Genomic DNA, 25,458 nt, shown 5'->3' with positions numbered 1-25,458 from the left:
ACTAAACTACGACGATGTTTCGTATAATGTTTCTAATTTTATCGAAATGTAGCAGCAAAATCTCTGACGCGGCCTTATCGATTCGCGTCTAGCGAATAGGATCGCAAATACGCAATTTCCTTCAAGATATTACTTGCGGGCTGTTAGTTAATAAATTACTAAAATCTTCTATTACAAAGATTATATATAAGTTTTCTTATCTCGTATGTAAAATTGCTATTAAAACATTTTAATAACCGCGCGTTACGTTAGTAGTCACGGATTTATTTCTAAAACAAATTTATTTTTGCTTTTTTCTTCCTTTCTAATAACGTTCTAATAACGCAGGAAATTACGGATATGAAGTATTTGCGCGAAATGTCTCGCGGGCGAATTCGATCGGGCGAGAATCAGCCGGGGTTTCTCTTTCAATTCCGTTCGCGGAAAACCGCTCGTTGGCTAGCGGCGCGTTAATGGATCTGAAAATCGCGTTTCTACGCGGTCGGCCGTAATGATTATTCCACCTGCGAGTGTAATTCAACTTGACGCGAGCTCATTTCCTGGGTGGAAAGCGACGGCCGTTGCTGATCGGAATCGCGCCCGGCCGCGGCCCATTCAAGAAAGTCGCGTTCATTCGGGTGTACCGTCGCCCACGACGCCCGTATATTCGTTTAGCCTAAACGTAGCGTCTGACTAGACTTTAGACCCGTGACAACGGTCCCGACATCCGTTTTGCAACCACGATCGTTAAAATGAGCTTTCCAGACTTCCAGCTATCGCGATTCAACGGGCTTCCGGAAACGCTTCGTACACCGACGTGTACTTTAGTTAAGTGCTTAGTCAAGTGTACTTTAGTTAATAAACGACACTTGTTTCAAATTAAGAGACATTCGTCAATTAAGATCGCTGTCGCACGTGTGTCACGTACGCGAACACGCCCGTCGATTGGAGATCGATGAGTTGCTGCATTCTATTGCCGCAGCTGGCAAAAAGAATTCGACGCTCGCTCGTGGCGATCGTCGATGCAATTAGCGTCTAGCAGCTACGTTTCATTTGCATGAACGCGCGTCGCGACGCGTCGCTCTCCGCGGGAGTGGCGTTAATTATCGCGCGTCAATTAGTCCCGCGTTTCGTACGCGAGCTCTGTCATTAACGCCGTGCGTCCTCTTCCTGCCGTCGAGAACGAGACCCCGGGACTGTTTCGGGACGCGACGGGTAGTACGCCTCTCGAGTTCGCGGCGCCGCTTTAGGCTACTGGAAACACGTTCGAATTAACGCGCAGATTGCGCAACGAGAGAGAACACTCAACCCCGAAGCACCTTGGGAAAATTTAACTACGTCGAAACGTCGCGTGCAACGTCTCTCTCTCTCTCTCTCTCTCTCTCTCTCTCTCTCTCTCTCTCTCTCTCTCTCTCTCTCTCTCTCTCTCTCTCTCTCTCTCTCTCTCTCTCTCTCTCTCTCTCTCTCTCTCTCTCTCTCTCTCTCTCTCTCTCTCTCTCTCTCTCCCGAAAAGTTTACGTCGCGCCGATGCAGCTATCGCGTCAGAAATTTTGCAACGCGAGCATATAATATATAAAAATAACCGCGCTCAACTTACCGCATGACCTCCGAATACAACATTATTTGTTATACATATAATATTAATATAATACACAATAAGATAAAAAGGAGTTATTAAATTATTGATTAATATGTTTCAATGTGTTAAGAGTTATTTAACCTCTCCGGGATCGGAAGCCTAATATTAGGCACTGAAGTGGCGCCGTCTTTTTCGTAGTTCAACCCACTGACAAGGACAAAAATGTTCTAGCACTAAAACTAAAAAGGTCGTCCAAAAAAGGGGCCGGTCCTGTAGAGGTTAATTACCTTTTCGGAAAGTTAATTAAATTCCTTTCGTGGAAACGTTGGTGCGTAAATGAACAAGTTCGATTCGCGATAGAATTTGAGTTTCGGCGAAATGTTTCATTCGCGATATTACGATAGGGAGGGCGGGATAATTAAAAATTGCTGAGAGTCGATGTATGTAAAAGCGCCGTGAAAGGTTTGATATGTAAAAGCGTAGCGAGACGTTTGATATATGAGACTTTAAAATCGCGTCATTAAATATGCCGTAACCGTTAATGTAAAAAGGACTTTCGTGCACGGCCCTTCGACATATTGCACACGTGGACTCGCTTGATTAAAGTCGCAAAATTATACATTTCCACGTTCAGAACGGAGAGCGGTATTCGCGATGCGGGGGGTGACTATAATTAATTAATATTCCGCGATTTACTTTACTAGAAAGAATTCGCGTCGGGCGGGTTGTTTGCAAGGACGTGATAACAGGAATTGCGTAACAGCATGGGTAACGATTACGGAGAGCCATCAATCGGCACGTAACCGGTTGCGTAATACGTCTACGGCAGAAGAGCATCCTATTAAATTGACATTTTCGTTGCGGGCCATCGAGCTATCGATTTTCCGCCGATACTAACAGATTAAATAGTCGGAGTGGGTAGATCCCAAATAGGCCAATCCTAACTGCCTCTTTGGGAGGCACTTTATGCTCGCTCGAAAAGGGATTTCGCTACTGCAGTAATATTCGAGAGCGAAGTGAAGCGTATATAAACGTCCTACTAACAGGAATTGAAACGAAATTGAACGTCGGATTCGTGAATACGAAGATTCAGAATTAATTCATTCGAATTTCCTATAGAATATGATCTGAGATCTACATGCATGCGTGTATACATAACAATTTATTATCGTTATTGAAATCCGCGAAATGTGGATTTAAATTAGGTAAATTTAGAATCTCTGGGAGGATCCATAGAATTTGGGTTTGTGAAATTTTAAAACCGCGAAATTTGGAAGTCCTGCACGGAGAGAATTTTTTGTTATATTTTACCATTAAATTCACTACAAACTTGGGACAGCTTGGCAACCAAGGAATTTTTAAAATATACAAAAGACATTTTACAAACAACGTGGTAAAAATTACCAAGCAGATTGGTAAATTTTGAAAAATTATTGAAATTTCCTAGATATATTTTAGTAAAATTAATCAAACATATTTTATATTTTAATGTAATAGATATTAATATTTTTTTATTGTGGTGGATATTAATCAGAATAGCTCGCATAAAATTCTTGGTGGTACATGTCCCACAACTACCATGATTTCAGGGTAAATTTTAAGAGAAAATTCTCTCCGTGTGTGAAAACTAAGAAATTTCGGCTGTCAAAATTATTAATTAGTAATTATGTAATCGTAATTATCTATCAATAATTTATACTGTCAAATCAGATAGGCGATCCAGCTCAATTTTCTCTCGATCGCAGGTGGTCTTTTTCTCAACTAACGCGCACAAAAAGCGCGCAAACAGACGGTTCTCGCGAGTCACCCCTAGCTGGATGATTGCGCAATTTCCTCCGGTGTCGTGCTTCTCTCTGGGGGGTCGCATTGCAAAAGTGGCTACGAGAAGGGTCTCTCAGCTCCCTTTTAAGAAACGCTTTTAGCGCACCAGCGAGCGACCGGCATTCGTCCTAAGTGAGTTTACCGAGGTAATTAACTGGCGCTTCGTTGACGCTTCCCTATCGGCATTCATGTTGCATTTCCGGAAGGATGAGAAAGGAAGAAGAATGATCTTCCTTCTCCTCTCGCGAGATACACTTGTGATATTTACTCCACGCCAACTAAAATGAAGAGAAATAGAAACAAATGTCTTTCAGGATAAAGTTTTATTTAATTTGCAAAACTTTTAACAGTCATACGATTTCTTGAGCAGCTACGATGGAAAATTTAGACTTTACTAGGTCGACGATATCTGTATTTTCATTAAATCTAACGATAAATAAGAGGTCTCGCGGTAATCAAACCATAAAGTTATATCCGTAATCGCTTAAGTGTTAACGAATCCTGTATTAATGGCTTTCCGTACAATTTTAATTAATTTTTAATTCTCTCCGAGTTTTCGCCCGAGGATCGGCGTGTCAAGGTTGCATCATAGGTCGCGCGACTTATCGTGATCCATTATCTCCCGTTAATTAGCACTCCCGGGAGAACGGATTAGGGTCGTGTACTTAGGGGATGACAAACCGGTAGCGCGGTGTAAATTAGAGGGCGCAGTATAATTTGATTGCATGTCCGTGCATAACGATTTACGTTTCGCTTCGTGTAATCCGAAGATCGATATGTCCAACTGCGCGATAAATTTCTCTGCACACACAATCGGTCGGGAATGTCTCGCTGACATTCTCAGAAACGCGAGACTAGTTTGAATATTGTTTGACTCCTTCCAGAGACATACAATATATTTCTGATATTTTCATGTTTATAGAGATTTAGCGAATTTAATTCAGACTTCTTTTAATTTTTTCCGCATTGTTTGTTAGAAGAAAATTTGATTCTACCTTTTCCACTGTTATAAAAATCCGCTCATACGTTTCTAATAGTACCTAGAGTTAGATGTCTCATCATATTAAAAAATTTATTTTAAGTATTTTGATTGTAATATTTCTCTTTGTTATTGATACAATAGGGCGACGACGATTTTTTTTCTAATATGACATTTCTCGACATTTTAATATTTCGAAATAAAATTTAGCATGTCTGCGCAATCCCATATGGGAACGGGCGTTTATTCGTGCAAGAATGACGTGTCCGTGACGGCTGAGCGGCCGCGTGCGTGACTCACGTTGAGAAAATACACGGAAACCGCGTACGGAAATAAAATCACCGAAGAGCGAATTGTCGCGAGGAGAGTGCCGCGGAGCCGGTACCCGCCATAATCCATAATTAGCTCCGGGGCGAGCATCACGATTGTGACAGAGTTCGCGAGAGCGTCTTCTCCTCTTCACCGTCGGAAATAATCAACGCGTCACAATCTCGCGGTTTTCCTCAGATAAATCTGAGAATCGCGCACGTCGCCAAGTGTTGACAACAATTTCGCCGTCCGCGAATAATCGAATTAACGAATTCGCGACAGCACTTTCTCGCTCGCAGTAACCGAAGGGATGACTATAAATCTCTTTCTCTCTCTCTCTCTCTCTCTCTCTCTCTCCCGGTTTCTCGAGAGAGTGACACCGCGCGCCGGATAACGCGTGCCGTGCGTGCGCGAAGATGCGGCGTGAGAGGACGCGAGTATAAGTGCACGAGGCTTGACATCAGCCGCTATTCCAAGCCGGGTGACGCACTACTATATCTTTCGCCGGGTCCCGACGTACGTCGTGTCCACGTACGACGCGCCGCGCCGCGCCGCGCCGCGCCGCGCCGCGCCGCGCCGCGCCGCGCCGCGCCGGCCGACGGACGAGCACGTATGTACGCCGGTGTGTGCGTGCACGTGCGTAACGTAAAGCCTCTCGCGTGCAGCCTCTTTTTCCGGTCGGTTCCCTCGACGAGGGACGCGTCGCGCCGCTCAAGTTCCCGACGATCGCTCGCAGCCGCTCGTACCCATCTCACGTACCACGCAACTTCGATCCCCACGATCCAATTTTCTTCGAACGTCGAAAGATACCTTTGAGACATCCGGCGTGACTATGAGAACGATTATTATCGAAGCAAATTGATTATCGAAGCCGTGTGTTTCTACAAAAACACCCGTCATAACGACGTTACGTTTCAGAAGAGAATAATTTTATTCTTAAATCTCGTCGAGTTGTTTTAATCAAATAGGAGATATTAGAAGATATGCGAATAATACATTTTAATACTTTTATTTGAAATTTTTTTAAAGATACCATTCCGGTGATCTTTCATGCGAATACCTTTTATATTTAATGAACGAACAATGCGAGTTTATCGAAGCACAAAGAAACAGTGTTTCGGACGAACGTCGTAATTTTTCCGCGCGAGTAGTCGGTCTGAATGGAACTCGGAAGTGTGTAAAGGCGAAATGAATCGACTGAATGGTAGTGCCCTTACGCGAGAGTCACGTTACGTAACTGGTACCATATATAAGTTGCCAGAGAAAACGGTTCTTATCGCGCGGCATCTAGAATAACGTAGCATCTTCGTCATTACGAACAATTGCGAATGTAGATCTTTAGGAAGAAATTGGATCAAGTACAGCGTTATCATTTATAATAATAAATTATAAACTTGGGAGCGATAAAAAATGGCACAGAAATTTAAGACGCAGTAATAATAGGTAATTATGCATTCTGGTAATGACAGTAGACGTTGCAAAACACATAATATAAAACTTTTGTCAACGAAATCTGAATTGAATCTTTTGTCCAGTAGAGGCATTGCGACATTTGTTTTTTTCGACGTGACGTGCGTCTAACGGACGTGTTATCTTTCTGAGATGTCGATGAAATCTGGCATTCATGTATCCGTAACCATCTCGGTTGCGTTTCACACGACGACGCGTGATAACACGCGAGATAACGTCGGCGATCCGGCGTTATCGCAGCTCGCGCACGGATATTCAGCATATTGTGCGATGGGCGTCCATTGTATTTACACAGAGAAAGAGAGATTGCGTATTGACGGTGCTCTCCTCTCGTATTCGAGAAACTGTTTATGTGTTTGTGTGTGTGTGTGTGTGTGTATGTGTGTCACCATCGAGGCGTCGGGAACGTTTAGGATTCAAGTGACTTCGCAGGATATTGCAACTGCGTTGATTCGCGAGCCCGCAGTCCCTCGAATGGAAATAATAGAATTTAAGGGGAGTTTACACACGCAATGATTAGTGGCGCCAATCGACTAACGCCAGTAAAATTGCAAGTGTAAACACTTGATACAAACTGGCGCTAGTAATGTGGCGTTTACTGGCGGTCAACTCACCTTAATAAATGTTAAATATTTTCCATGTTATACGCCAATCACTGTGTAAACACTTGTGAGTATGCTAGTCGGTTTCTGGCGCCAATGAATGCCAGTCAGTTGGCGCCACTAATCATTGCGTGTGTAAGCGCCCTTTTAGCCTTTTTTCTCCCTAGCGACATTATTAATTCAAGGGAGCTTTGAGCTTTGGAAGGGAGATCACCGCGAATTTAACGTTACGCGAGATGCAACGATTTTGCTGAAGAAACTGTTCGACGTGATTCGTTTAATAATAACGTTTCTTTGTCACGTATTAATTTGATGGAATTAAATTGTGAGGACAGCACCTTGAAAGATGTGAAATCTCAAGTTCACGAACTTGAGGTGAACATAGTGCTTTAATTGTCATCGTCGCTTCATGGTTTCTGGATTGTCGGTGAGTTGATTATGAAACTCGACGACAGAAAAATTTAGAATATCTTTCGTATAATTTTATAATATTTACGACATCGCGCCACGTTAATTCTCGTTAAAAAGAAATGCCGTTGACAAGGCCGAGGTGAAATTCTCCACGGTCGAGATAAAATTCTTCTTCGGAACTGTACTCGTCTGACGTCGCTTGACGCGAAAACAGCGGAAAGAAGAGGAAAAAAAGAAGAGCTAAAAAACGCGCGGGTACTAATTGCAGTTTTTTATCGACCGACGAAAGGGAGGAAGGCGAACCCTTATCTCTCTTTTTTCTACCTTTGTTTGTACGACGAAAGCCCTTAGGCTGAAGTGGCTGCGTATACACGTACACACAATGTCGTGTGTACGCGTGTACAGTGCCACCTGTGGCTTGTCGTCCGCTCGAACGACGAATTCGAGTAGATTTCACCCTGCCAATTTGGACCAGTTTCGTCCCGGAACCGTCGGAGAAAGTTCCGAATAGCATCTCAGAGAGTGCAGAAGTGCCTATACATCTCGTTGTTCGTACTTTCGTACGCAGGAATTCCTAAATTATATACAATTAGAAACATCCGTGGAATTGATGGTACGTGTACGTCCGCATCTCGCGTGATCTTGTTTCGCCGTGTATGTCGTTTGCAGATCGCCAGATCGGGCAGCGCGAATCGGAAAGCTTTTTTATCTATATCTCAATTCACGGGAGGGAATCGGATTATCGTTTCGTTAACGCGACGCGACACGTCGACGCGTCGTGACATTTCTCAGCTGTGTCTCTAGAGCTTTATGCATGCCAGATTGTATCAAAGCAATTATAGATTAATATGTCATACCTTAAATAAGAATTTTATGTAATTGCTATAATTTCAAAATGATGTTTTCGTTGAGAAGTTTCACACAGCGAGAAAATTAAGATGTCGTTTACAGGAACAGCTTGATGAGTGTTTTTAATCAAGATTCTGTTGTAATAAAATCAGTCTGAGATTAGCTGAAGGATAAAATTTTGCCGTCTCCGTTTGCGTTTCTAAAGCGTAACGCATCGAACGATCTCTATCGTTCTCTGTCGATCACGATTCGAAATCTGTCCACATTGAAAAAAAAAGAAGTGTCGAATTAAAACTTATATACTCGTATATACGCAGCAATCTATAATCTTCTTATAAGAATTTCAATTTTTCATTTTAACTTTTTTTTCTTGGTTGAACTATATCTGTACCTTAGAGATCAAGAATATCTCCATTATTATGGATTCAGAGAAAACCAAGTTTAAAATTTTAAATAAGGAAATGTTTTATTTTTTTTAAGATATAAAATAAAATTAGCTTTTAATTATTGGGTTTTTGATCAAGTAATTTAACTGACATGTTTAACAGTACAACTGCCAATAAACCTGACCAAAATTAAGGCACTATGAAAATTTTCAATACTTTTTCTGAACATTGTATCTTAGGAACTGATAATAATAGATATAAGACACTTTACTATTATACAATTTAAGCTTCTTTACAATTTAAGTATATATTGAAAAATGTATTAACTTCATTTTGACAAAAACTGGAGATACGATTCTTTACCTCTAGGATACAAATATATAAATGATTTCATTCAAGCAAGCTTTCTTCGTTTAACGCAATATAATCTCATTTCCAAGATTATAAATTGTTATATATATAAGTCTTGATTTAACATTTCTTTTTTTGTGCATTTTTCTTGTGAAGGAAAAATTATTTAGCTCTCCAACGACAAAATATTAGGAGCGTAAAATCCGCCTGTTATCGAACACCATATAGATCCAGAACGAATATAGAAAAGAACGAACGATTCAAAGAGGTCAACGAGCTTCCGATTAGTCCGCGTTTTTCCATTCTCCACGGAGATCGCGATAACCAACCGGTGTTCACCGCACGATGCAATTTAATGCATATGTAATTATCGATTTACGTTGCTGCTGCTGCTGCTGCTGCTGTTGCTGCACCATTGAGCTGCTCGCGATGGCGATTGGCTCGAACCGATCTGCCGACAACGTCGCCGTCGCCGACGTCGTGTTTTCCGCGTCGAGAGCCGAAACTTCTCTCGTGATGTCGTTTCGCTGGCGGGAAGTCCGTATTTCTAGCTGCTTTTTTGGTATTTTCGACGGGCGATAATATCGATCGACGTCGCTTTCGAGTCTCCGACCAACGTTTACGCCACCACCGGCTGGACGGTTGTTTTTACCCTACCAACTTTTTATTCGCCGTCACATGTTCCCGAGATTGAAATTCGTCGAAATCGCTTTTGGAGATTAAAACAGCTTGCATCGGTTTTGAAACACCTATTGTCGCCGATGCTCTCACTATACGTGGCTTACGTTTTATTTTGTTTTAACGACTTTTTTCTCTTAATTCTAAATCCTGTTTTTTATTCCAAATTTCCTTTTCCTTAACTTTAATCTTTCTCTAAATTTTCTCTCCAATTCTGTTGTTAGTGCGCTATCTTATTGGCTTGTTCATATTTTCTTTCCGCTCTATTTTCTTTTTAGTTCTAAAATGACAGTGAAGATAAGAGAAATCATTCTTTCACGTCAATGCAATTTATACGCGATGTTGAATGGTCAGTCGCTTCATTCGCGTACAAACTTTATCGCCTAGCATTGTGTTGGCTGCGATAAACTATGTTTTTCCTCGAGTACAAGTGCCTAGGTATTTATCGGCCTTAGTTGCGTAAACGGATATAGAGGCGTTTCGCAATATCTCATTTTATTTTTACAATTTTGTGACACATTTTTTTAAGTACGTGCCGTAAAAATTTAACGGTCCAATCGTTTCTCGCTTGTATTAAAGAAAGGTGTGAATGTTACTTGAAAAACTCAGCGTTTTTAATACCTAATAAGTCTAAATACAATTTTTAATTAACTCGTCCCTCCATTAGCTTTAAAAATGAATTGTCACGTTAATAAGTTTTAATCTGGACTTCATATAGTATTACGATGATATTATTATAACGAGAGAGTATATCTCCCGAACATGACATTTCGAAAAAAGGTAAAAACACGTAGGTCGAAGTCGGGGAAGAATAGAACGTAAGAGGTGACACTGTTTATTCTGAGCAACGTGACACAAATCGAACGGCGCTACGCTAAAAGCAACTTCATTGTATACGGCCACGAATGAAAGAATAAAATCTCATGATTTAATTTCAATCCGGGTATGTATTATAGCACGAGAGTATTTATACGAACGTCGCACGTCACACGTCGCGCTTGTAGAGAAATATCGAAAATAGAGAACTGGATTATTCCGACTGAATCGCGGCGTGATCTCGTTTTCGGAAACGAAGGCGAGACACACATCGTTGAATTCATTCACGAACGGAACGACGCGACGTAAATTCGAATCACACAAGCGTTATCGCGCCGCGCGCGTCACTCGGAAACTCTCCGCGGGATAATTCCGCAGACGAGTGGAGATTCTCCGATCAAGTGGGCAAGGTCAGTGTCGTGTGTTAAAGCCCGTCGTGCCCGTCCTCGATTTGCGCTGCTCGCGCGACGGTTTCGCACCGCGGCTCTACGAGAAAAGTGCATTCACGCTGCTCCGCGGCGCGAATCGGCCGCCGGTTCGCGGCCGTTTGCCAATTAAAAGCGAACCCGCGGCTTATCCGCGGTCGACGGGTCGACCGATAAAAAAAAAGGGGGAAAGGAGTAACTGTATGACCGCCTGTTTACTATTACTACGCGTGTATCGATCTCCTTTCCGAGGGGCGCGTTCAATCGAGGCACGTGCGACGACCGACGTCGGCGAGAAGAATTTACGGCGGTAATTCACGCGAGAATTAGCAATTGCATCGTGAATCCATCGGCGAAAATTCACGATTCTGCGTAATACGGTACATCACTTTATCCACGGTACGGTGGATAATGCGTTATAAAGGTTCGAAGGTTGCGCATTTACGCCTCGATGCGAATCCGAAAATAGAGGAATTTCGCAGACTTTGAATCGACGAATTCGCTGAAAGATCAGTGGATTCTAACGAGGAAACGTTTGGAACTGTGTCTTTCACCGATTTTGATATGGCTTTGGATATGTTGTAGAGTAGCGAAAAATAACATACGTATTTTTTTATCGGCTTTGAACCATGTTTAGGGATTGAAACAATCCCTTGAAAGAAATTCCATATTCAATTACGAGTAAATATGAAACCGTGAGGTATATGAAAAACATTTAGAACAAGAAGCTTACGGTATTACGTGATCTCTGTGTAATCGTATATTTAGATTTTTAAAATGTTATATTTTTGCAAAAATAATATTGAAAGGTGGGAGGATAAAATATGACATTTAAAAAAATCTAAATACACGTTTACAGAGATTACATACTACCGTAACCTTTTCATCTAAAAGATTTTTTCATATATCTCATTGTTTCAGAGATATTCACTCGTAATCAAGGAATTTTTTTCAAAGAGTTGTTTCAATCCTTAAACATGCTATCAAAGCCGATAAAAAATACGTGTCTATCATTTTTCGCTATTCTACAACATATCCAAAGCCCGTCGAAATCAGTAAGGGACAGTTCCAAACGTTCTCCTGCAAGATCCGCATCACCTTTTGAAGTCCAAGAATGGCTGAATTCGTGCGTCTCGAGACTCGCGGGAATACAAAGAGTTCGTGGACTCAAAGGGTTAAAACATAAACGTTCACTTTTGACGGGGGACGAAATGAAAATATCTCCTCTCCACTTCTCGCGATTGGCGATGGCCCGGCGGAAATGAGTTCATACGCGGCCCGATGCGTCACACGCAAACCACGAGCCAATATTGATCTATTTGTTACTAACCTAGTGTATAACGCTGGTCTCCGAGCGGAGCGTTAAAGGCTCGCCCACACCGGGTAGGTGTCGAGAATTTCTATTAAATGCCAGGCGCGACACAGGAGCGTTTGTTAAATTACCGATTCACGTGGACGTAAAGATTCGTGTATCGATGTTCTCACCGAGGAGTCCCAATACGTTTAGAGAGAATCTTTTTTTACATTAATCTCAACGCGATATCGACATGTTTTTCACGATTGAAAATACCGGTAAATGCGAATGATATTTCGTAGCGCATAAATTTACACGATCTTGCAATATTAAATTTACATTTAACCACCGACAATCCCCGGAGAATATTACGGCGCTACAATAGAAAGATTACGAGATGATCGATGGAGATGGAAATCTCGCGCGAATGCCGCGCGTCAGATTTGATTTATGCTTAAATAACGCATAGCTATTTCTTTTTGCAGGTAAGTCCACCAACCCTTCCATCGACGTCGACGAAGAAGACACTGTATCGCCGCAGAAATTGGTTCGTAAAACCGCCCTTTATCGATTTTCGTTAACCAACATGCCGCATACCCTCGCAGGTTTCTCTCGCATGTTTCCCGCACACAAACGTGCGCCAGACGCTCGCGCACGCTTTTCACACGGCGTAATAGTAGAGCTTTTCCAGGTAGGCAAGCCGTTTTTTTTTTTTTCCCCACGTGGGGTATATTCATCCGCGGAGATTTACCGTCCGATATCGATACGTCTACATGCCTCTCTTGCGGAAACGGGTACAACGATACAAACGAGTTCTTCAACTCGCGCACCGTCGCTTCAGCGAGCCGTTTCTGATATCCGGAATACAACTGCGAAATTGCGTCGTATTAAACACAAGGAATATCGAAACTTACGTAATCCGGGGATTTCGCGAGATCCAAGTTTCGAAAGGAACGCTCAAGTTCCGGAAGGTCTCTACGAATCCCAAGGATCAGGGAGTTTAATGCCACGAATTTGCGAGGGAAGTCGGGCGCCTAAAGAATTAGGGGGATGCCAAGAGTCTCAATCACAGAGTCGCTAAACTTCGATTTGTTGAATCAGGTCTCTTCAATCGCGCGTTACTTTCGATTCACCCGGTACGTCGCACGTCGTTACGGACAACATCGAGTGACGGGGATTTTCATTTCGAGCCGTATGCTCGCGCGTGCATTTTCACGTCGTATCGACAGATATTGGATCGAGATACGTTCGGAGCAGGATGACAATCGCACGGGTAGAAATCGTCATTAATTGTCACCGTGTGAAATTGCGCGCGTGGGCAGGTATTCGCAGCAGCGAATGTTTTTTTCCCTCTTTTCGCGAAAAATTGATACGTTATCCCGTTGTCTTTAGTAGATCTCTATTTCGCCAGGCGTGCTTTCATTTGACCTTTATCGATAAATTTTTATTTGCTCACATTAAAGTCGCGCGTGCAGAAAGTTCAACGCATCTACGCCGTGCGATTTTGCGAAGATGGATCCGTTGTTGCGGAAAATTTTTCCAAACTACACGGAGAGAATTTTTTGTTATATTTTACCCTTAAATTCACTACAAACTTGGGACAACTTGGCAACCAAGGAATTTTTAAAATATACAAAAGACATTTTACAAACCACGTGATAAAAATTACCAAGTAGATCGGTAAATTTTGAAAAATTATTGAAATTTCCTAGATATATTTTAGTAAAATTAATCAAACATATTTTATGTTTTAATTGTAATAGATATTAATATTTTTTATTATGGTAGATATTAATCAGAACAGCTCGCATAAAATTCTTGGTGGTACATGTCCCACAACTACCATGATTTCATGGTAAATTTTAAGAGAAAATTCTCTCCGTGTACTTGATAATGAATTTCTCGATAAAGGATGGGAGGAGGAATATAAGATCGGAAGAATTTAGGTATTTTCATGGTTACACAAAACTAATTAATATCGTGTTTAAATAGATCAACATTGCTTATCGTGTACACATCGTAATTCCGGATAAGATAAGATTGTAGAACCAATCTGGAGTTCAACAGTTTCTTCGCTTAATCCACGTTTTTACGACGCAAGTTTTCCTCGTGGAAGCTATCTTTCCGATCTCTCTCTCTCTCTCTCTCTCTCTTACCGCTTTCAATTTGTATTAACGATAACGACGGGGAGAGGCGGGAAGATTGATCGAGAGTAGCGGGCGGCGAAATAACGATTCGCGAGTGATCTCGCAAAATCGGCGAGAATTTCGGCGGCGTTCACAACGGCGAGAGAGATCGGCGGAAAATGGTGGACAAGGGCGGGTCGGCTGCAGGGGTTGCGCGCGCCTCCACAGATCAATATTTCATTTCAGCCTCGGCAACCTCCGACCGCCACCCATCCCCCTCCTCCCTGGCGCACCTCGCCATCCCCTTTTCTCTACTCTTCGTCTTCTGCCGCTTTCCTCGCGACCTCGCGTAGCTGCGTCTCGCTCCAGTCATCCTTCACCCCATGTATTTTCCCTTGTTTCTCCCAGCTTTCCTCCCTCGCCCCCCCCCCATGCACGCTTTTGTCCCGCTCTCTCTCCCTCCGTCATTCCTCATTAGCCTCCCTGCTTCAATGACTTCGTACGACCGGGCTGATGCGAGACATTCCGTCATTGTTCAAACCAATCACCTACCAATCGTTACAACGACAATCTTTTAAAATAACTTTAAATTAACTTTGATCTGTTCGTAGAGAAAATGAAACAGTGAATCGTCTTTTTTATTTGAGATTAAATTATCTTTTACGCGTAGTTTCGAAGCAAGAGATTAGAAAACTTGCTCTCGGAGTGACTCAAGCCGTGAAATGGAATTTTCTTTACGAAATACGATTAGACCGTTGACTAATGTTCTTAAGTCCATATTCTGTGATAAAGCTGACGTACAGAACTTCACGAGAAAAGATTTGGGAGCAAGTTACGTGGACACAGGTCGTGTTTTTATCGCTTTTATTGACCGAAAGTACATCTTATCTGAAAACAATCGGGAAACGGTGATAAAAAAAGCCGATGGAGCCAAGATAGAGAGCCTGTCCAGGTTTGAGCGTCGACGTCGGTTGATCGGGTCCGGTCCTTAGCTTCTCCACCGCCGAGACGGGCGACCGTTTTAACCCAATTGTAATCTTACGATCGATGTTACGAGAGCGCCACGGTATACTGCGCCTCGCTTTCGCTCCGCATTGTTTTCAGTTATTCATTCGATGCGGTGCCCGCGCACGGGTCTGGCGTGTGCGCGCGTGGCCGGGGAGAAAGACGAGGGAGGAGACAACGATGGACGCGGACAAAAGTGCTCTCGTTCGCACTTCTCGCACGCTCGCAACTTTCCGCCACCCCATATACAGTCCGCTCTGCGGTTTTTCAGCAAACGTGTCCCCGTCACGTTTCCGTACCCTCGATAATAGCCCTTGACATATCGCGGCTCGTGCGCGGCACGAGTTTCCGCCGTGTCACGAGTTCTCGTGTAATTAAAAAATTACACTCGATGCGCCCGCCGCGCCGTCCGTTCGTCCGTTTTTCCATTAGCGGGTCTCGGGGGTATTTTTTTACAGTTACGAATGCCAATTGGAGTCGTAGTTTGTACGTGAGAGTTAGTAATACGTGCATTTGCTTTATAATTTATATTTCATGGCGTTAATTTCACTCTTCATTATTAACAGATTGTAGTGAGAGAGATTGTCACAATGGAGGGATTGTATATTAATAAAGGGATTATATATTAATATCAATCGGAGCGTATTAAAAGAATTCACTGGAAACGCGAACGGCTTGGTCTGAATAAACAGAATTTACAAGTTTGTAAATATGGAAATTTTTTTAAACGAAAGAACGCATACATATGTACATCGTTGCTGAAATTATTATGCGAAGCTACGAAGCCAGTGCCATGAAGTTTTTAATTAATGGTTTGTGTATATTTCGGAGCGCGTAAATAAATTGTGTATATATAAGGATTAGAAGATCAATATAAATTTATGATTGGACGCGAATATATTCGCGTTTGAATAAACAAAACCGTAGTTTAATTCGATACTCGGTACGGGTTTTTCAGAGGAAGAAATTGACGAATGACCTTTCAGGGGGAGTGCGGATCTTGCGGCGCGTAAATATACGCCTGCCGACGCATCGAACGTGCTCGTTTCAACAAATATATACAAGCAAAAATCACAAAGCGGAATTTCTCTAGGGAAGCGGGATGTTCTAAAATGTAATTACCTCTACGTAAATGAAATTACAAGACATACGACGTTAATAGCGCACATACCGACGCAAAGTACGCAAATTATAAATAATAACGCAAGATACGTATATCATATAGTAATAAAAGAATAAACTATTAATTATATTAATTATAAAGTGAAAATATAGAGACGCGGGAGAGACGGCGCTCGGGAATTAGATACGAGAAAGTGAAAGCAAAGATATCTATTTAATAAACGAAAATTACGAGAACGACGGTACGTTTATACAGGGAAGGAGAGTATTACACGCGCGGAAATTTCGAAAGGTTGAGATATGTGAAATATATTGGGAGATTCGCCAGCTAATTACGACTAAGCGCGTGTATGTGTATTTTCGGGAGTACCTACTCGTTAAAGTGCGATTATGGAATTTCCAGGTAAACATTTACACGGCGAACCGGCTCCTCATCTTCAGACGATCTAATTCGTCTCACGGACGGAATTACGGTCGGAGTTTGTCGGCTCGTGCACGAACGAAATTTTACGGGGCACGAGATATATCGAATTTGCCGCTAATGCATACTGATGTCGGGTATACCGGGTGAGGAATAACAACACCGGGCGTGTGCATGTACGCCCGCGATTCATTTACGCGGCCGTTTTATCCGCAGCGCCCAGGCCGAGTAAACGAGATACACGTTTCATTTAAATTTTCACGAGAGGACGTATAATGTCACCTCGCGCCGGTCGGCGATATCGTCGGTGTCGGGGATCGTTGTTCGATCGAAATTGCCGATGTTACACGCTCGTTCGGGACGTAGATTCGCGACCCGCGTTCGACCCTCCACGTGGACGCGGAAATTAGGTCCACCGAATGGAGAGTCTTTCTCGATGGATCCGTAGATCTAGCCGCACGTTTCGCTAACAATAAATCTAAAATGTATTGCAAACGACCGAATTCTTTCCAACTGATACTAATGATAAATATTGTTTTCATAATTGAACAAGCCAGGCGCGATATTGGACAACTGTATTCTCGATGGATCCGTAAATCTATTCGCACGTTTCGCTAACAATAAATCTAAAATGTATTATAAACGACCGAATTCTTTCCAACTGACACCAATGATAAATATTGTTTTCGTAATTAAGCCAGGCGCAAAATTGGACAAGTATAATATTTGTCGTTGGAGCATTGGCAACAAAATGAATAAGAATTTCTTTTTCGAAAATAAATTTTCCTTATTGGACCATAGGCTGTGTTGCGACATCCGACTCCGACATACGACTGATTGTAGAACCGGCCTAAGGCCCGGTCTACAATGGGTGTCGTAACTGTCGTAAGTCGTTAATCGTAAGAAATTGACCAATCACAGTCGAATTTGAGGAGAATAATCAACTAATGATTGGTCAATTTCTTACGACTCACGACTTACGACAGTTACGACATCCATTGTAGACCGGCCCTAAGAAGCGTCGGGCTTTCCGGTATATTTGTGTATATCCTCAACTTTCTTAGATTCACAGATCCTTGGATTTACAGAAAAAAAGTGGTCACGCGTTCCTCGCGTGTCGCGAATCGTAACATCCGCAAGTTATAAATATTGTCATTCACAAATTCCTCGACTTTCGATTCGCCAGTTTGATTCGAGACGCTGTATACGTTAATATCTATTCAGGAGTCTGCGTTACTCGACGAAAGTATAGATATAGTGTGGAAACTCTATGGTTCTTAAAATCCTTTCTTTTCACGGACACTTTGAGACGCCAGTCGTTGACGGCGGCGAGTAATCCCCGCCTTCGTGGGATCCTTTTGATTTACCGCGAAAGTGGGATACGGTTCAACGATCGCAAGAAGGACGAAAAGGCTTTTATGGTAATCTGACGATCTTTCAGATCCACCCACGGTACTTATTTTAGACCGACTCTGTTCCTCCGTTTTTTAAAATAAAAAATTCTCTTCGCTTGTGTCTCTGTGTCAAATACCCTGTACAACTTTCGACCACGCAATACTTTCGCAAATGGTTCTGTGATCGTAAATCTTAATTCAGATCGCCAATTATGTAAGATTTTCTTTCTTTAATTGTAAGCATCGTAAGCTTAATAAAACACGATATAAATATATATATAGAAAAAAGAATAGGAAAAATATCGATACAATTTCTTCGTAAAGTGGCAATTTCCTAAAGAAATTGCAGCGTATCTCTCCGTAACGATTCGCCGCAGTTTTTCGCGGAAACCCATAGGGAGTGAGGAAAACCTCCCGACGGGAAGAAAAAAGGACCACTTTTTCCAGGTTAATCTTTGCTTGCGAAATTACGCTTGAGACGAGCCGAGGTGGAGTAGGGCAGGAAGGTGGACGGAGGAAACGCAGGATAAGCAGCTCGTAGGATCGACGGGACACGCGTGATGGACGTTTAGCGGGTCAGAGAAAGAGGGAAAAAAAAGCAAGACAGGCGTAAGATAAATAGTTAGGCGACGAAGAGGAAATCGGAGAGAAAGAGAAGTGAATCAGATGGGCAGTTTCGAGGCGATTAAAGCGAGCGAGACGGGAGTCGGAGTAATGAGTCGGAGCCGATCGAAAGAGCGAGCGAAGGACCGAAAACGGAGGGGGTGAAAAAAAAGAAAGAAAGAAAGACGGAAGGAAGGAAAAAGACGGCGAGAACCGTCGCGTCGTCGCCGTCGCCGTGTAGCGTGGCGGCGACGCGGCACGTCGGGGATCGGTCCCGGGACACGGCCGTGCGCCGGCCGCCGCGGCCGCTCCGCTGCCCCACCCAGGCCGACGGGGCGGCCATGCCGGGCCGCCGCGAGCCGATCAATACTTCGGCTCGGGCACGAGGCGCGGCGGAGCCGGCCGAGCGCGGCCGAGCGCGACCGAGCCCCGGCACGAGGCGAGCCGAGTCGCTGACCATGGGCGGCGTTGCCGGCTCAGTCGTCGTGCGGGAGTGGTCGCCGAGGGATGTGTGGTATCGTAGCCGCGTGTGTGACCGAGGAATAAAGAGTTGCCGGCAGAAGTTTTTTCGTTTTCTCTCGTTCCGCGCCGAAGGTCCACGCTCGCTCGCTCGCTCTCTCGTGTTCGCCCATCTCTCGTGCGCGCGCGTGTCTCCTTCCGGTCTGCAGAGGGTGAGGAAGGAAGGAAGGAAGGAGGGAAGAAGGAGAGAGAAGGAAAAAAATCCCGAGTTATACCGGGTCGTTGCCGCGACACGCAACGTTCCCTCACCGCGCTTGTCCCTCTTCCGCGCGCTCGTCCGAGTCGAGCCGGTGCACGGATCTACGCCCCGCAGATCGTGTATTTACGCGGTTATTTATTGTACAAAAGACTGTAAGCCATAGGTAGGTGGCAAAAAATCGCAAGTTCTGCGTCGCACTTTGTGTGGATTTTTTTTTCTCTCCCCCCCCCGGTGTGTCCGTCTCCGTCCGACGTGTCCCTCTCTCGCACGTTCGCTTCCGCGCCTCGCTCCGTCCTGCTCCGTCCCGCTCGGGCCGCATGCTGTGAGCGCGCAGGTCGGTCGGTCGGTCGGTCGGTCAGGCTGCGCTTCTTCCACGCACTCCTCGTCATTTCCTGCGTGACCGAATCGCCGCCGGTAGCCGCCGCGCCGTTCCGTCGACGCTTCTAGAATTCTAGATCGTCGCTTATCGGCGCTCTCGTGGGAAACTTGGGACTCGGTCGGCTCGAGGGAGCGAGAAACCGAAGCGAGGCCGGCTCGGCTATCGATCTCTCTCCGCCGCGTCGTTACTGCGTCGTAGAACGACGGCTCGTACGCGTATCTCTCTCTCTCTCTCTCTCCGCATTGACGCGTAATAACGAGTCGCTCGGTTCGTTACCGTCGTAATGCGTGAATCGATCTCTCTTCCCCTTCGACAGCTCCGCTCGCTCGCTCGATCGGTCAATCGGGCGGTTTTTCCCCCCCGACGATCGGCCTCGCGATAATCGTCGGCGTCGAGGCGTCGCCGTCGGAGAATGCGGCCGGGAATTTCGCTCTCGGCCCCCGTGAAAGTAACGCCGTGGCGCCGCTCTACCACGGCTGGCTCCCTCTCGAAAAGGCGACCGCTCGCTCGCTCGCTCGCCTCGCCTCCGCCGGCCATAACCTCAACCCGGACGGCGCGAGGCGCGACGCGGTTGATGATGCCCGCCGCCCGCTCCGTTTCTCCGCGCGAGCCGCGGGCGAGCGCGTCTCCGCGACGACCTTCGTCGCGACGGCGTTCCGCCGCCGTCACCGCCGCCTCCCACGAGAGCTACTTTGCATGGCTAAATATGTCTTTCTTGTAGACCGACGCGGCTTCTCCACGAGCTCTCGTAATGGGAAGTGTGCCATTATGATCGGGCATGACGTTAACGAGGACTCCTCGGTGAAATAATTTTCAGGGATTATTATCGTGGCGAATCTTTTTTTATTTTTCGATTTGATTTTCTTAGGGCCGGTTGTTCCAACCTATTGGTGAACTAACTAATAGATAAATCATATATATATGTCTTTGTTTTTCCTTCAAATTAGAAGACGTGATAGGCTGCGGTCCACTTGACGCTACAAATTTTTTGGAGCGTTCTTCTCCTTTCTTCATTGAAAGAAAAGAGAAGAGGAATGCTTTGAAGCATTTGTAGCGTCAAGTGGACCGCAGCCATGGACATGTGATTTAACTATTAGTTTACCAACAGGACGGAACAACCGGCCCTTAGGGATTTGAAATAAATTTCCGCCCGAACTCGATGGGAATTTAAAGAGAAACGAGATCCTATTAACTCCAATTTTCTGAACTCCGAATTTCTTGACTTCAAATATTTAAATTTCTAGACAGCTTCCACCATCCGAATTTTCTTACTTAAATTTTGTTCGTGATATCAGAGAATTTATGTCGCATAGAACATGTTTTGATAAGTCGTTTTTGCTTTATTCGTTTTGTCTCTGACGTGTAGGTTTCACGTGTCGATCCAGCCATCGATCGCTCAGCACGCGATTGTCCCCTCACTTTTTTTTCTTCCGGAGAACAAGGCGCGGATCTTAAATGCCGATCGATCGATCGATGGCCTTGAGATCTCGTTAAATGTGTGAAGTCCGTGTTCTTATTTCCTAGATATATTTATAGCGGCGGTTCAATGATATTTTACGCTCCTATTTCACGTGACTGTATTTATGGCGACAAGTAAAGTGACGGTCGATATCGACGAGTAATTGCGGGAGGCAATTTTTAGAACGAGGATAAAGTTTCGAATTTTAATGCCGAGATTGATCCGCGGGGCACCGAGCACGTCCTTGCGTTCGATCGAATTTATTCTAATGCTGATATCGATTACGGCCGATATTTTTGGACGGAGAGAGAGAGAGAGAAACCCGAATTGAGGGGAAAAAAAAACATTTTTCGTCAACGTCCAACTTTCCGAATCCGTAGAAACACGATTTTGTCACGAGTTATCGCACGCGCGATAGGAATTAAAAATGTGATAAGCGCCTCGCCGTAACATCTCGGGCGTGCGGATGTAGATATCAGTTTTATCAGTTACCGCGTTTATCTGCGCCCGCATCATGTCATGTGTTACTTCGCGGCTGATAGCGCCGTCTTCTCTCGCGTATTTGCGCGAGGCGGGAGTTTGCGCAAAAATCCGCGATGCCGATTCGGTCTCGCCGGGCTTCCGTCTCGCTAAAAAAAAAAGTCGCGGATGATCCGTGACATTCGATCGATAATCCGCTCGTGACGCGAGAGCGATACATTTTGAGAGGAAATTTTCCACAGCTAATCGCAGCCTTCTGCATTTAATTTACTATAATTTTTATTAACAACGAAAACATATTGCACGTGTGCACGTGACGGGCTATTCTAGAATTCGATTTTATCTATTTTAATGATGAGTTTTGTGATCAATCGACGAAACGAAATGAACATTTACAGTTTACGCTCATCGCAGTTAGCGACATAATTTTAACGGGTCACAGCGATGAGTAAAAAGATTGTAAGGAAATAATTTAAAAAATGCAGATTTTATCACGAAACATTTTTCCGAGTAGTTTTCAAACATTTTGAGGAGTATCGCTCTTCTCTCTCTTTTTTCATTAACATTTATTCGAATTATCTCGCTATATTTCTATTAATAATTTTACTGGCACGTGAGAAGACTCGGTTGTCTCGGTTTACGACGCAGTCGTCCGATATTAATGAATCGCGGCGCGATCGCGTGCGTATGGCAGTGACGGGTCTTACTCGGAATCGCAGCCTCGCTTGCCAGGTATTCGCAGGCATTCATAAAACGCTTGCAAAAGCGTCGATTACCCACGCGTGACGCCAGCCGCATTCTTCCCGCGCCGAGGCGGAATGGAAAAAGTGCGTTTACTTTCAGGATCGTGCGTGTCGCGACCGAACGTTTCGCCACGGGGATGACGGAATAGGGAAACTCACCGCGTCACGATGCGACAGTGATTTCTAAGGACCCGTTGCTCCAAAGCGTCCATCAAAATTTCCAATTCCTCGGAACTAATGATAAGTCTGTCCCCGAACAATAGAAATCAGGTATCGCTTTCCTTGGAATCTTTTTCTATTTTTCTATTTTCGATCTGTAAGAGAAGATAAGTACTTATCGTAGAAAAAAAATATGTTTGAATCATTGCTGATAAAAATCCGACTCCGAAATCGTTGAAGCTTGATGCGGGGAATTTATTGCAGCGAATCTCTTACGGAAGCCGCTCTTATCGCGCTTTGGAGTACGCCCGTACCCTCGATAAGAATCAGAATCGCATGTCGCGTTCGAAGGCGATCAAGGGGGATAACTTGGTGGGAATTGGAACGAGTTGGAGCGCGCGCGTATCGCGCGAGATGCGTTCCGCTCGCGCAGGCCGCTCCGCGCCGCGAGAGTTCTCTTCGTGCCAGAAATATTTCAGCGGCGACGCGGGGCGTCTCGACGTCGTCGTCGTCGTTCTCGTCGTAGTCGTTCGTCGCCACTGAAACCCGCCCGAAGCCAGGTGATCGCGTGCGATTAAATATAGGGCGCCGAATACACCTACCTTACCCGCTCGCCCAACATTTCTGTCCGGGTTTCTTTGTGCGAGCCGAGAGCGAGAGACACGCTTCCGGAACCCCAGCGATCGATATTTACCCGCCGTTGAATTCTCGCCTCCGTGTTTCAAACCGGTTGTTGTATTCCGGTTGAAAACTGTCGCGAGACATCGCATACGAAATAAATTCCGCAATTAAGGACGTCGACGTATCTTCGCGATCGTTTACCTCGCGAGAAACCGCGGAGTCGCGTATCGCGTACGGATCTTCACGTGTAACGTGCTCCTCGCGTTCTCACGGGGGTAATTCGCGCTTCTGTTACCTCTTCGTTCGCGCGTAAAATTGTGTGCCAAGTGTTCATTCTTTCCTTAATAAACTGCCACTTTTTTACATTTAATTAATGGATAATCTATCTCGATCATTTATGGCCAATTTCTTCACCGTCGGATTCTAAGGGGGCAGTTAGAAAGAGATGAAGAGTGAGGTTTACCTGAAGGATAGAGTTATCCAACGGTGAAGAAATTGGCCCTTAGTGATAAATTAGATACTTTATTCCCTTGGGATATCGTAGAATAGATAGAAACGCGAAATTGATATCATCAATCATAGTTATTTCTCAAATTAGTAAGAGTGATCAATTTAACAAAGTTAAAAAAGAAGTTTACACACTGGATCTATCAGACGAGCTTCACGAAGTAATTATCTCGAATTACGGAAATATTGTTGGATTAATTATTCGGCTGAACGATCGTTGAAGTCGTTATATTTCTTTTCGTGAGACGTCGTTACTTCGGAAATACGAATCCTCGGAACTGTCATTCCTCCCTTTCCTCGAGTGCTGCACCTCGGGAGAGCGGTGAACGCCACGAACCGGAAGTGTATTAATGAAACCGGATCTCTTGCCTTTCCATCGTTCGTGACCCGGAATTCTTTTTGCCTCTCGTCGCACTCGCTCTGTAAAGGAGCGATTCGCGTCGTCGTTAAATATGGAACGTGGGGAATAGCGGGTGCGATCCTCCGTTCGACGTTAATCCAAATTTATTGCGCCATCGTGAATTTATCACGGGATCCGTGGGGGCGGGAGGATTTATGGATTGTGACGACGGGCGTTCAAACGACACGGTTTCCGGAATCGAAAATTCTCCGGGCGCGGCGAGTTTGAACGGTTACATCAATTTATAAAATCTACAAGTTCCAAAATTTTCGGGACAAACGGTCGAGATTGTATAAGCGCGAAGAAAACTTGATCTCGATGAACCTTCCTCGTTAAAAATGTGAAACGTATGTAAAGTTAGACTGGCGTGTAGACTGAGCGATTTATTGAACTGAATTATGAATCTGATTTATGATTTATTGTATATACGAGCTTCGTGACACTCGAGATTTGTGAAGCGTAGTGCTAACTCGTCGGGGATTTCAGATCCCCCGAAGCAAATAAATGCAGGGAACCAAATATTTCTTGAATTTATAGATTTGCAAAGCAAACTGGGATCTACGAATTGTACAATTTGCAAATTCAAGAATTGTGGAATATTGTCGCGTACGTTCGAAACATATTTCTGTGATGACTTATCGGGAGATCCTGGAATTTATAAAACGACACTTTCCCGGCGAACAATGGTACTTTTGCGCAATTGCGATAGACGGTGCACATACCAAACGCGAAAATCATCATCGCAGAAGAATTTCGTTGTATTTTTTTCTGACATTAAACTCGCGTTATTACGAGACAAAAATCGTACAGCGATCGACGCATTAACGTCGCGTATATTTTTTTCCGTGCGACAGGTGACACGGCTGGCATTACTTCCGGCATTCTCCGATTCTTTCATCCTTGACAACAATTATCCGGTTCATTGAGAAAGAAATGCTCTTAGTCACATGCGATTAGGTGCAATTGTACTTTGACTCGTTACTCATCGCATTATTTTAACACCAAACAACTCGTCGTTTCCCCGTATCGCTTTCTCGTTAGGTAAACATCCGTTCACGCACATTTCTGCACTCTCTCGCGGATATTCAGCATCATTAAACTTCGCAGAACTTCGCGCCAGCTTTTCTCACTATTTTAAGGGAAGCTGAATTCTTCGATAGGTCCAAGAAAATATTTTGAGGACGCAAAGCACGAGTATTGATTTGATAATTGTACATATATATTTTTTACAAACTCGATTTTTTATCTTCCGAGTAAGAAGATTAAACAAATATTGAGAAGAGTGAATGAGACGATGTCGGAAATGTTGCGGAAAGCTTCGTTAATGAAAAGGTGTAAAGTTTTTGTAATTCGGTATTTATAGCGGAGACTT

The 25,458-nt window shown here is 44.1% G+C and overlaps 1 protein-coding gene across 4 annotated transcripts in view; it reads left to right on the top strand.

Annotated features, from left to right (window-relative positions):
* 14-3-3zeta (tyrosine 3-monooxygenase/tryptophan 5-monooxygenase activation protein zeta) overlaps positions 1-25,458 on the top strand; it is a 55,048-nt gene that overhangs the window by 4,455 nt on the left and 25,135 nt on the right. The window contains exon 2 of one of the 4 annotated variants that reach the window (XM_071697412.1): positions 12,435-12,496. The exons of 2 other annotated variants lie outside the window; for them this stretch is intronic. The gene's annotated coding sequence lies outside the window, so the exon portion shown is untranslated. Of the gene's footprint in view, positions 1-12,434; positions 12,497-19,091; positions 19,502-25,458 lie in introns of those variants that run through there. One more of the 4 variants, XM_071697411.1, reaches the window with a different exon arrangement.

This window comes from Temnothorax nylanderi, unplaced genomic scaffold, assembly GCF_030848795.1.
Source record: "Temnothorax nylanderi isolate EJ_2023f unplaced genomic scaffold, tnyl_v1.0 TNYL_tig0012_pilon, whole genome shotgun sequence".
In the NCBI taxonomy this organism is placed as follows: Eukaryota; Metazoa; Arthropoda; class Insecta; order Hymenoptera; family Formicidae; genus Temnothorax; species Temnothorax nylanderi.
Note: the sequence above shows the minus strand (reverse complement) of the source record. Positions and strands in the feature narration are given on the sequence as shown.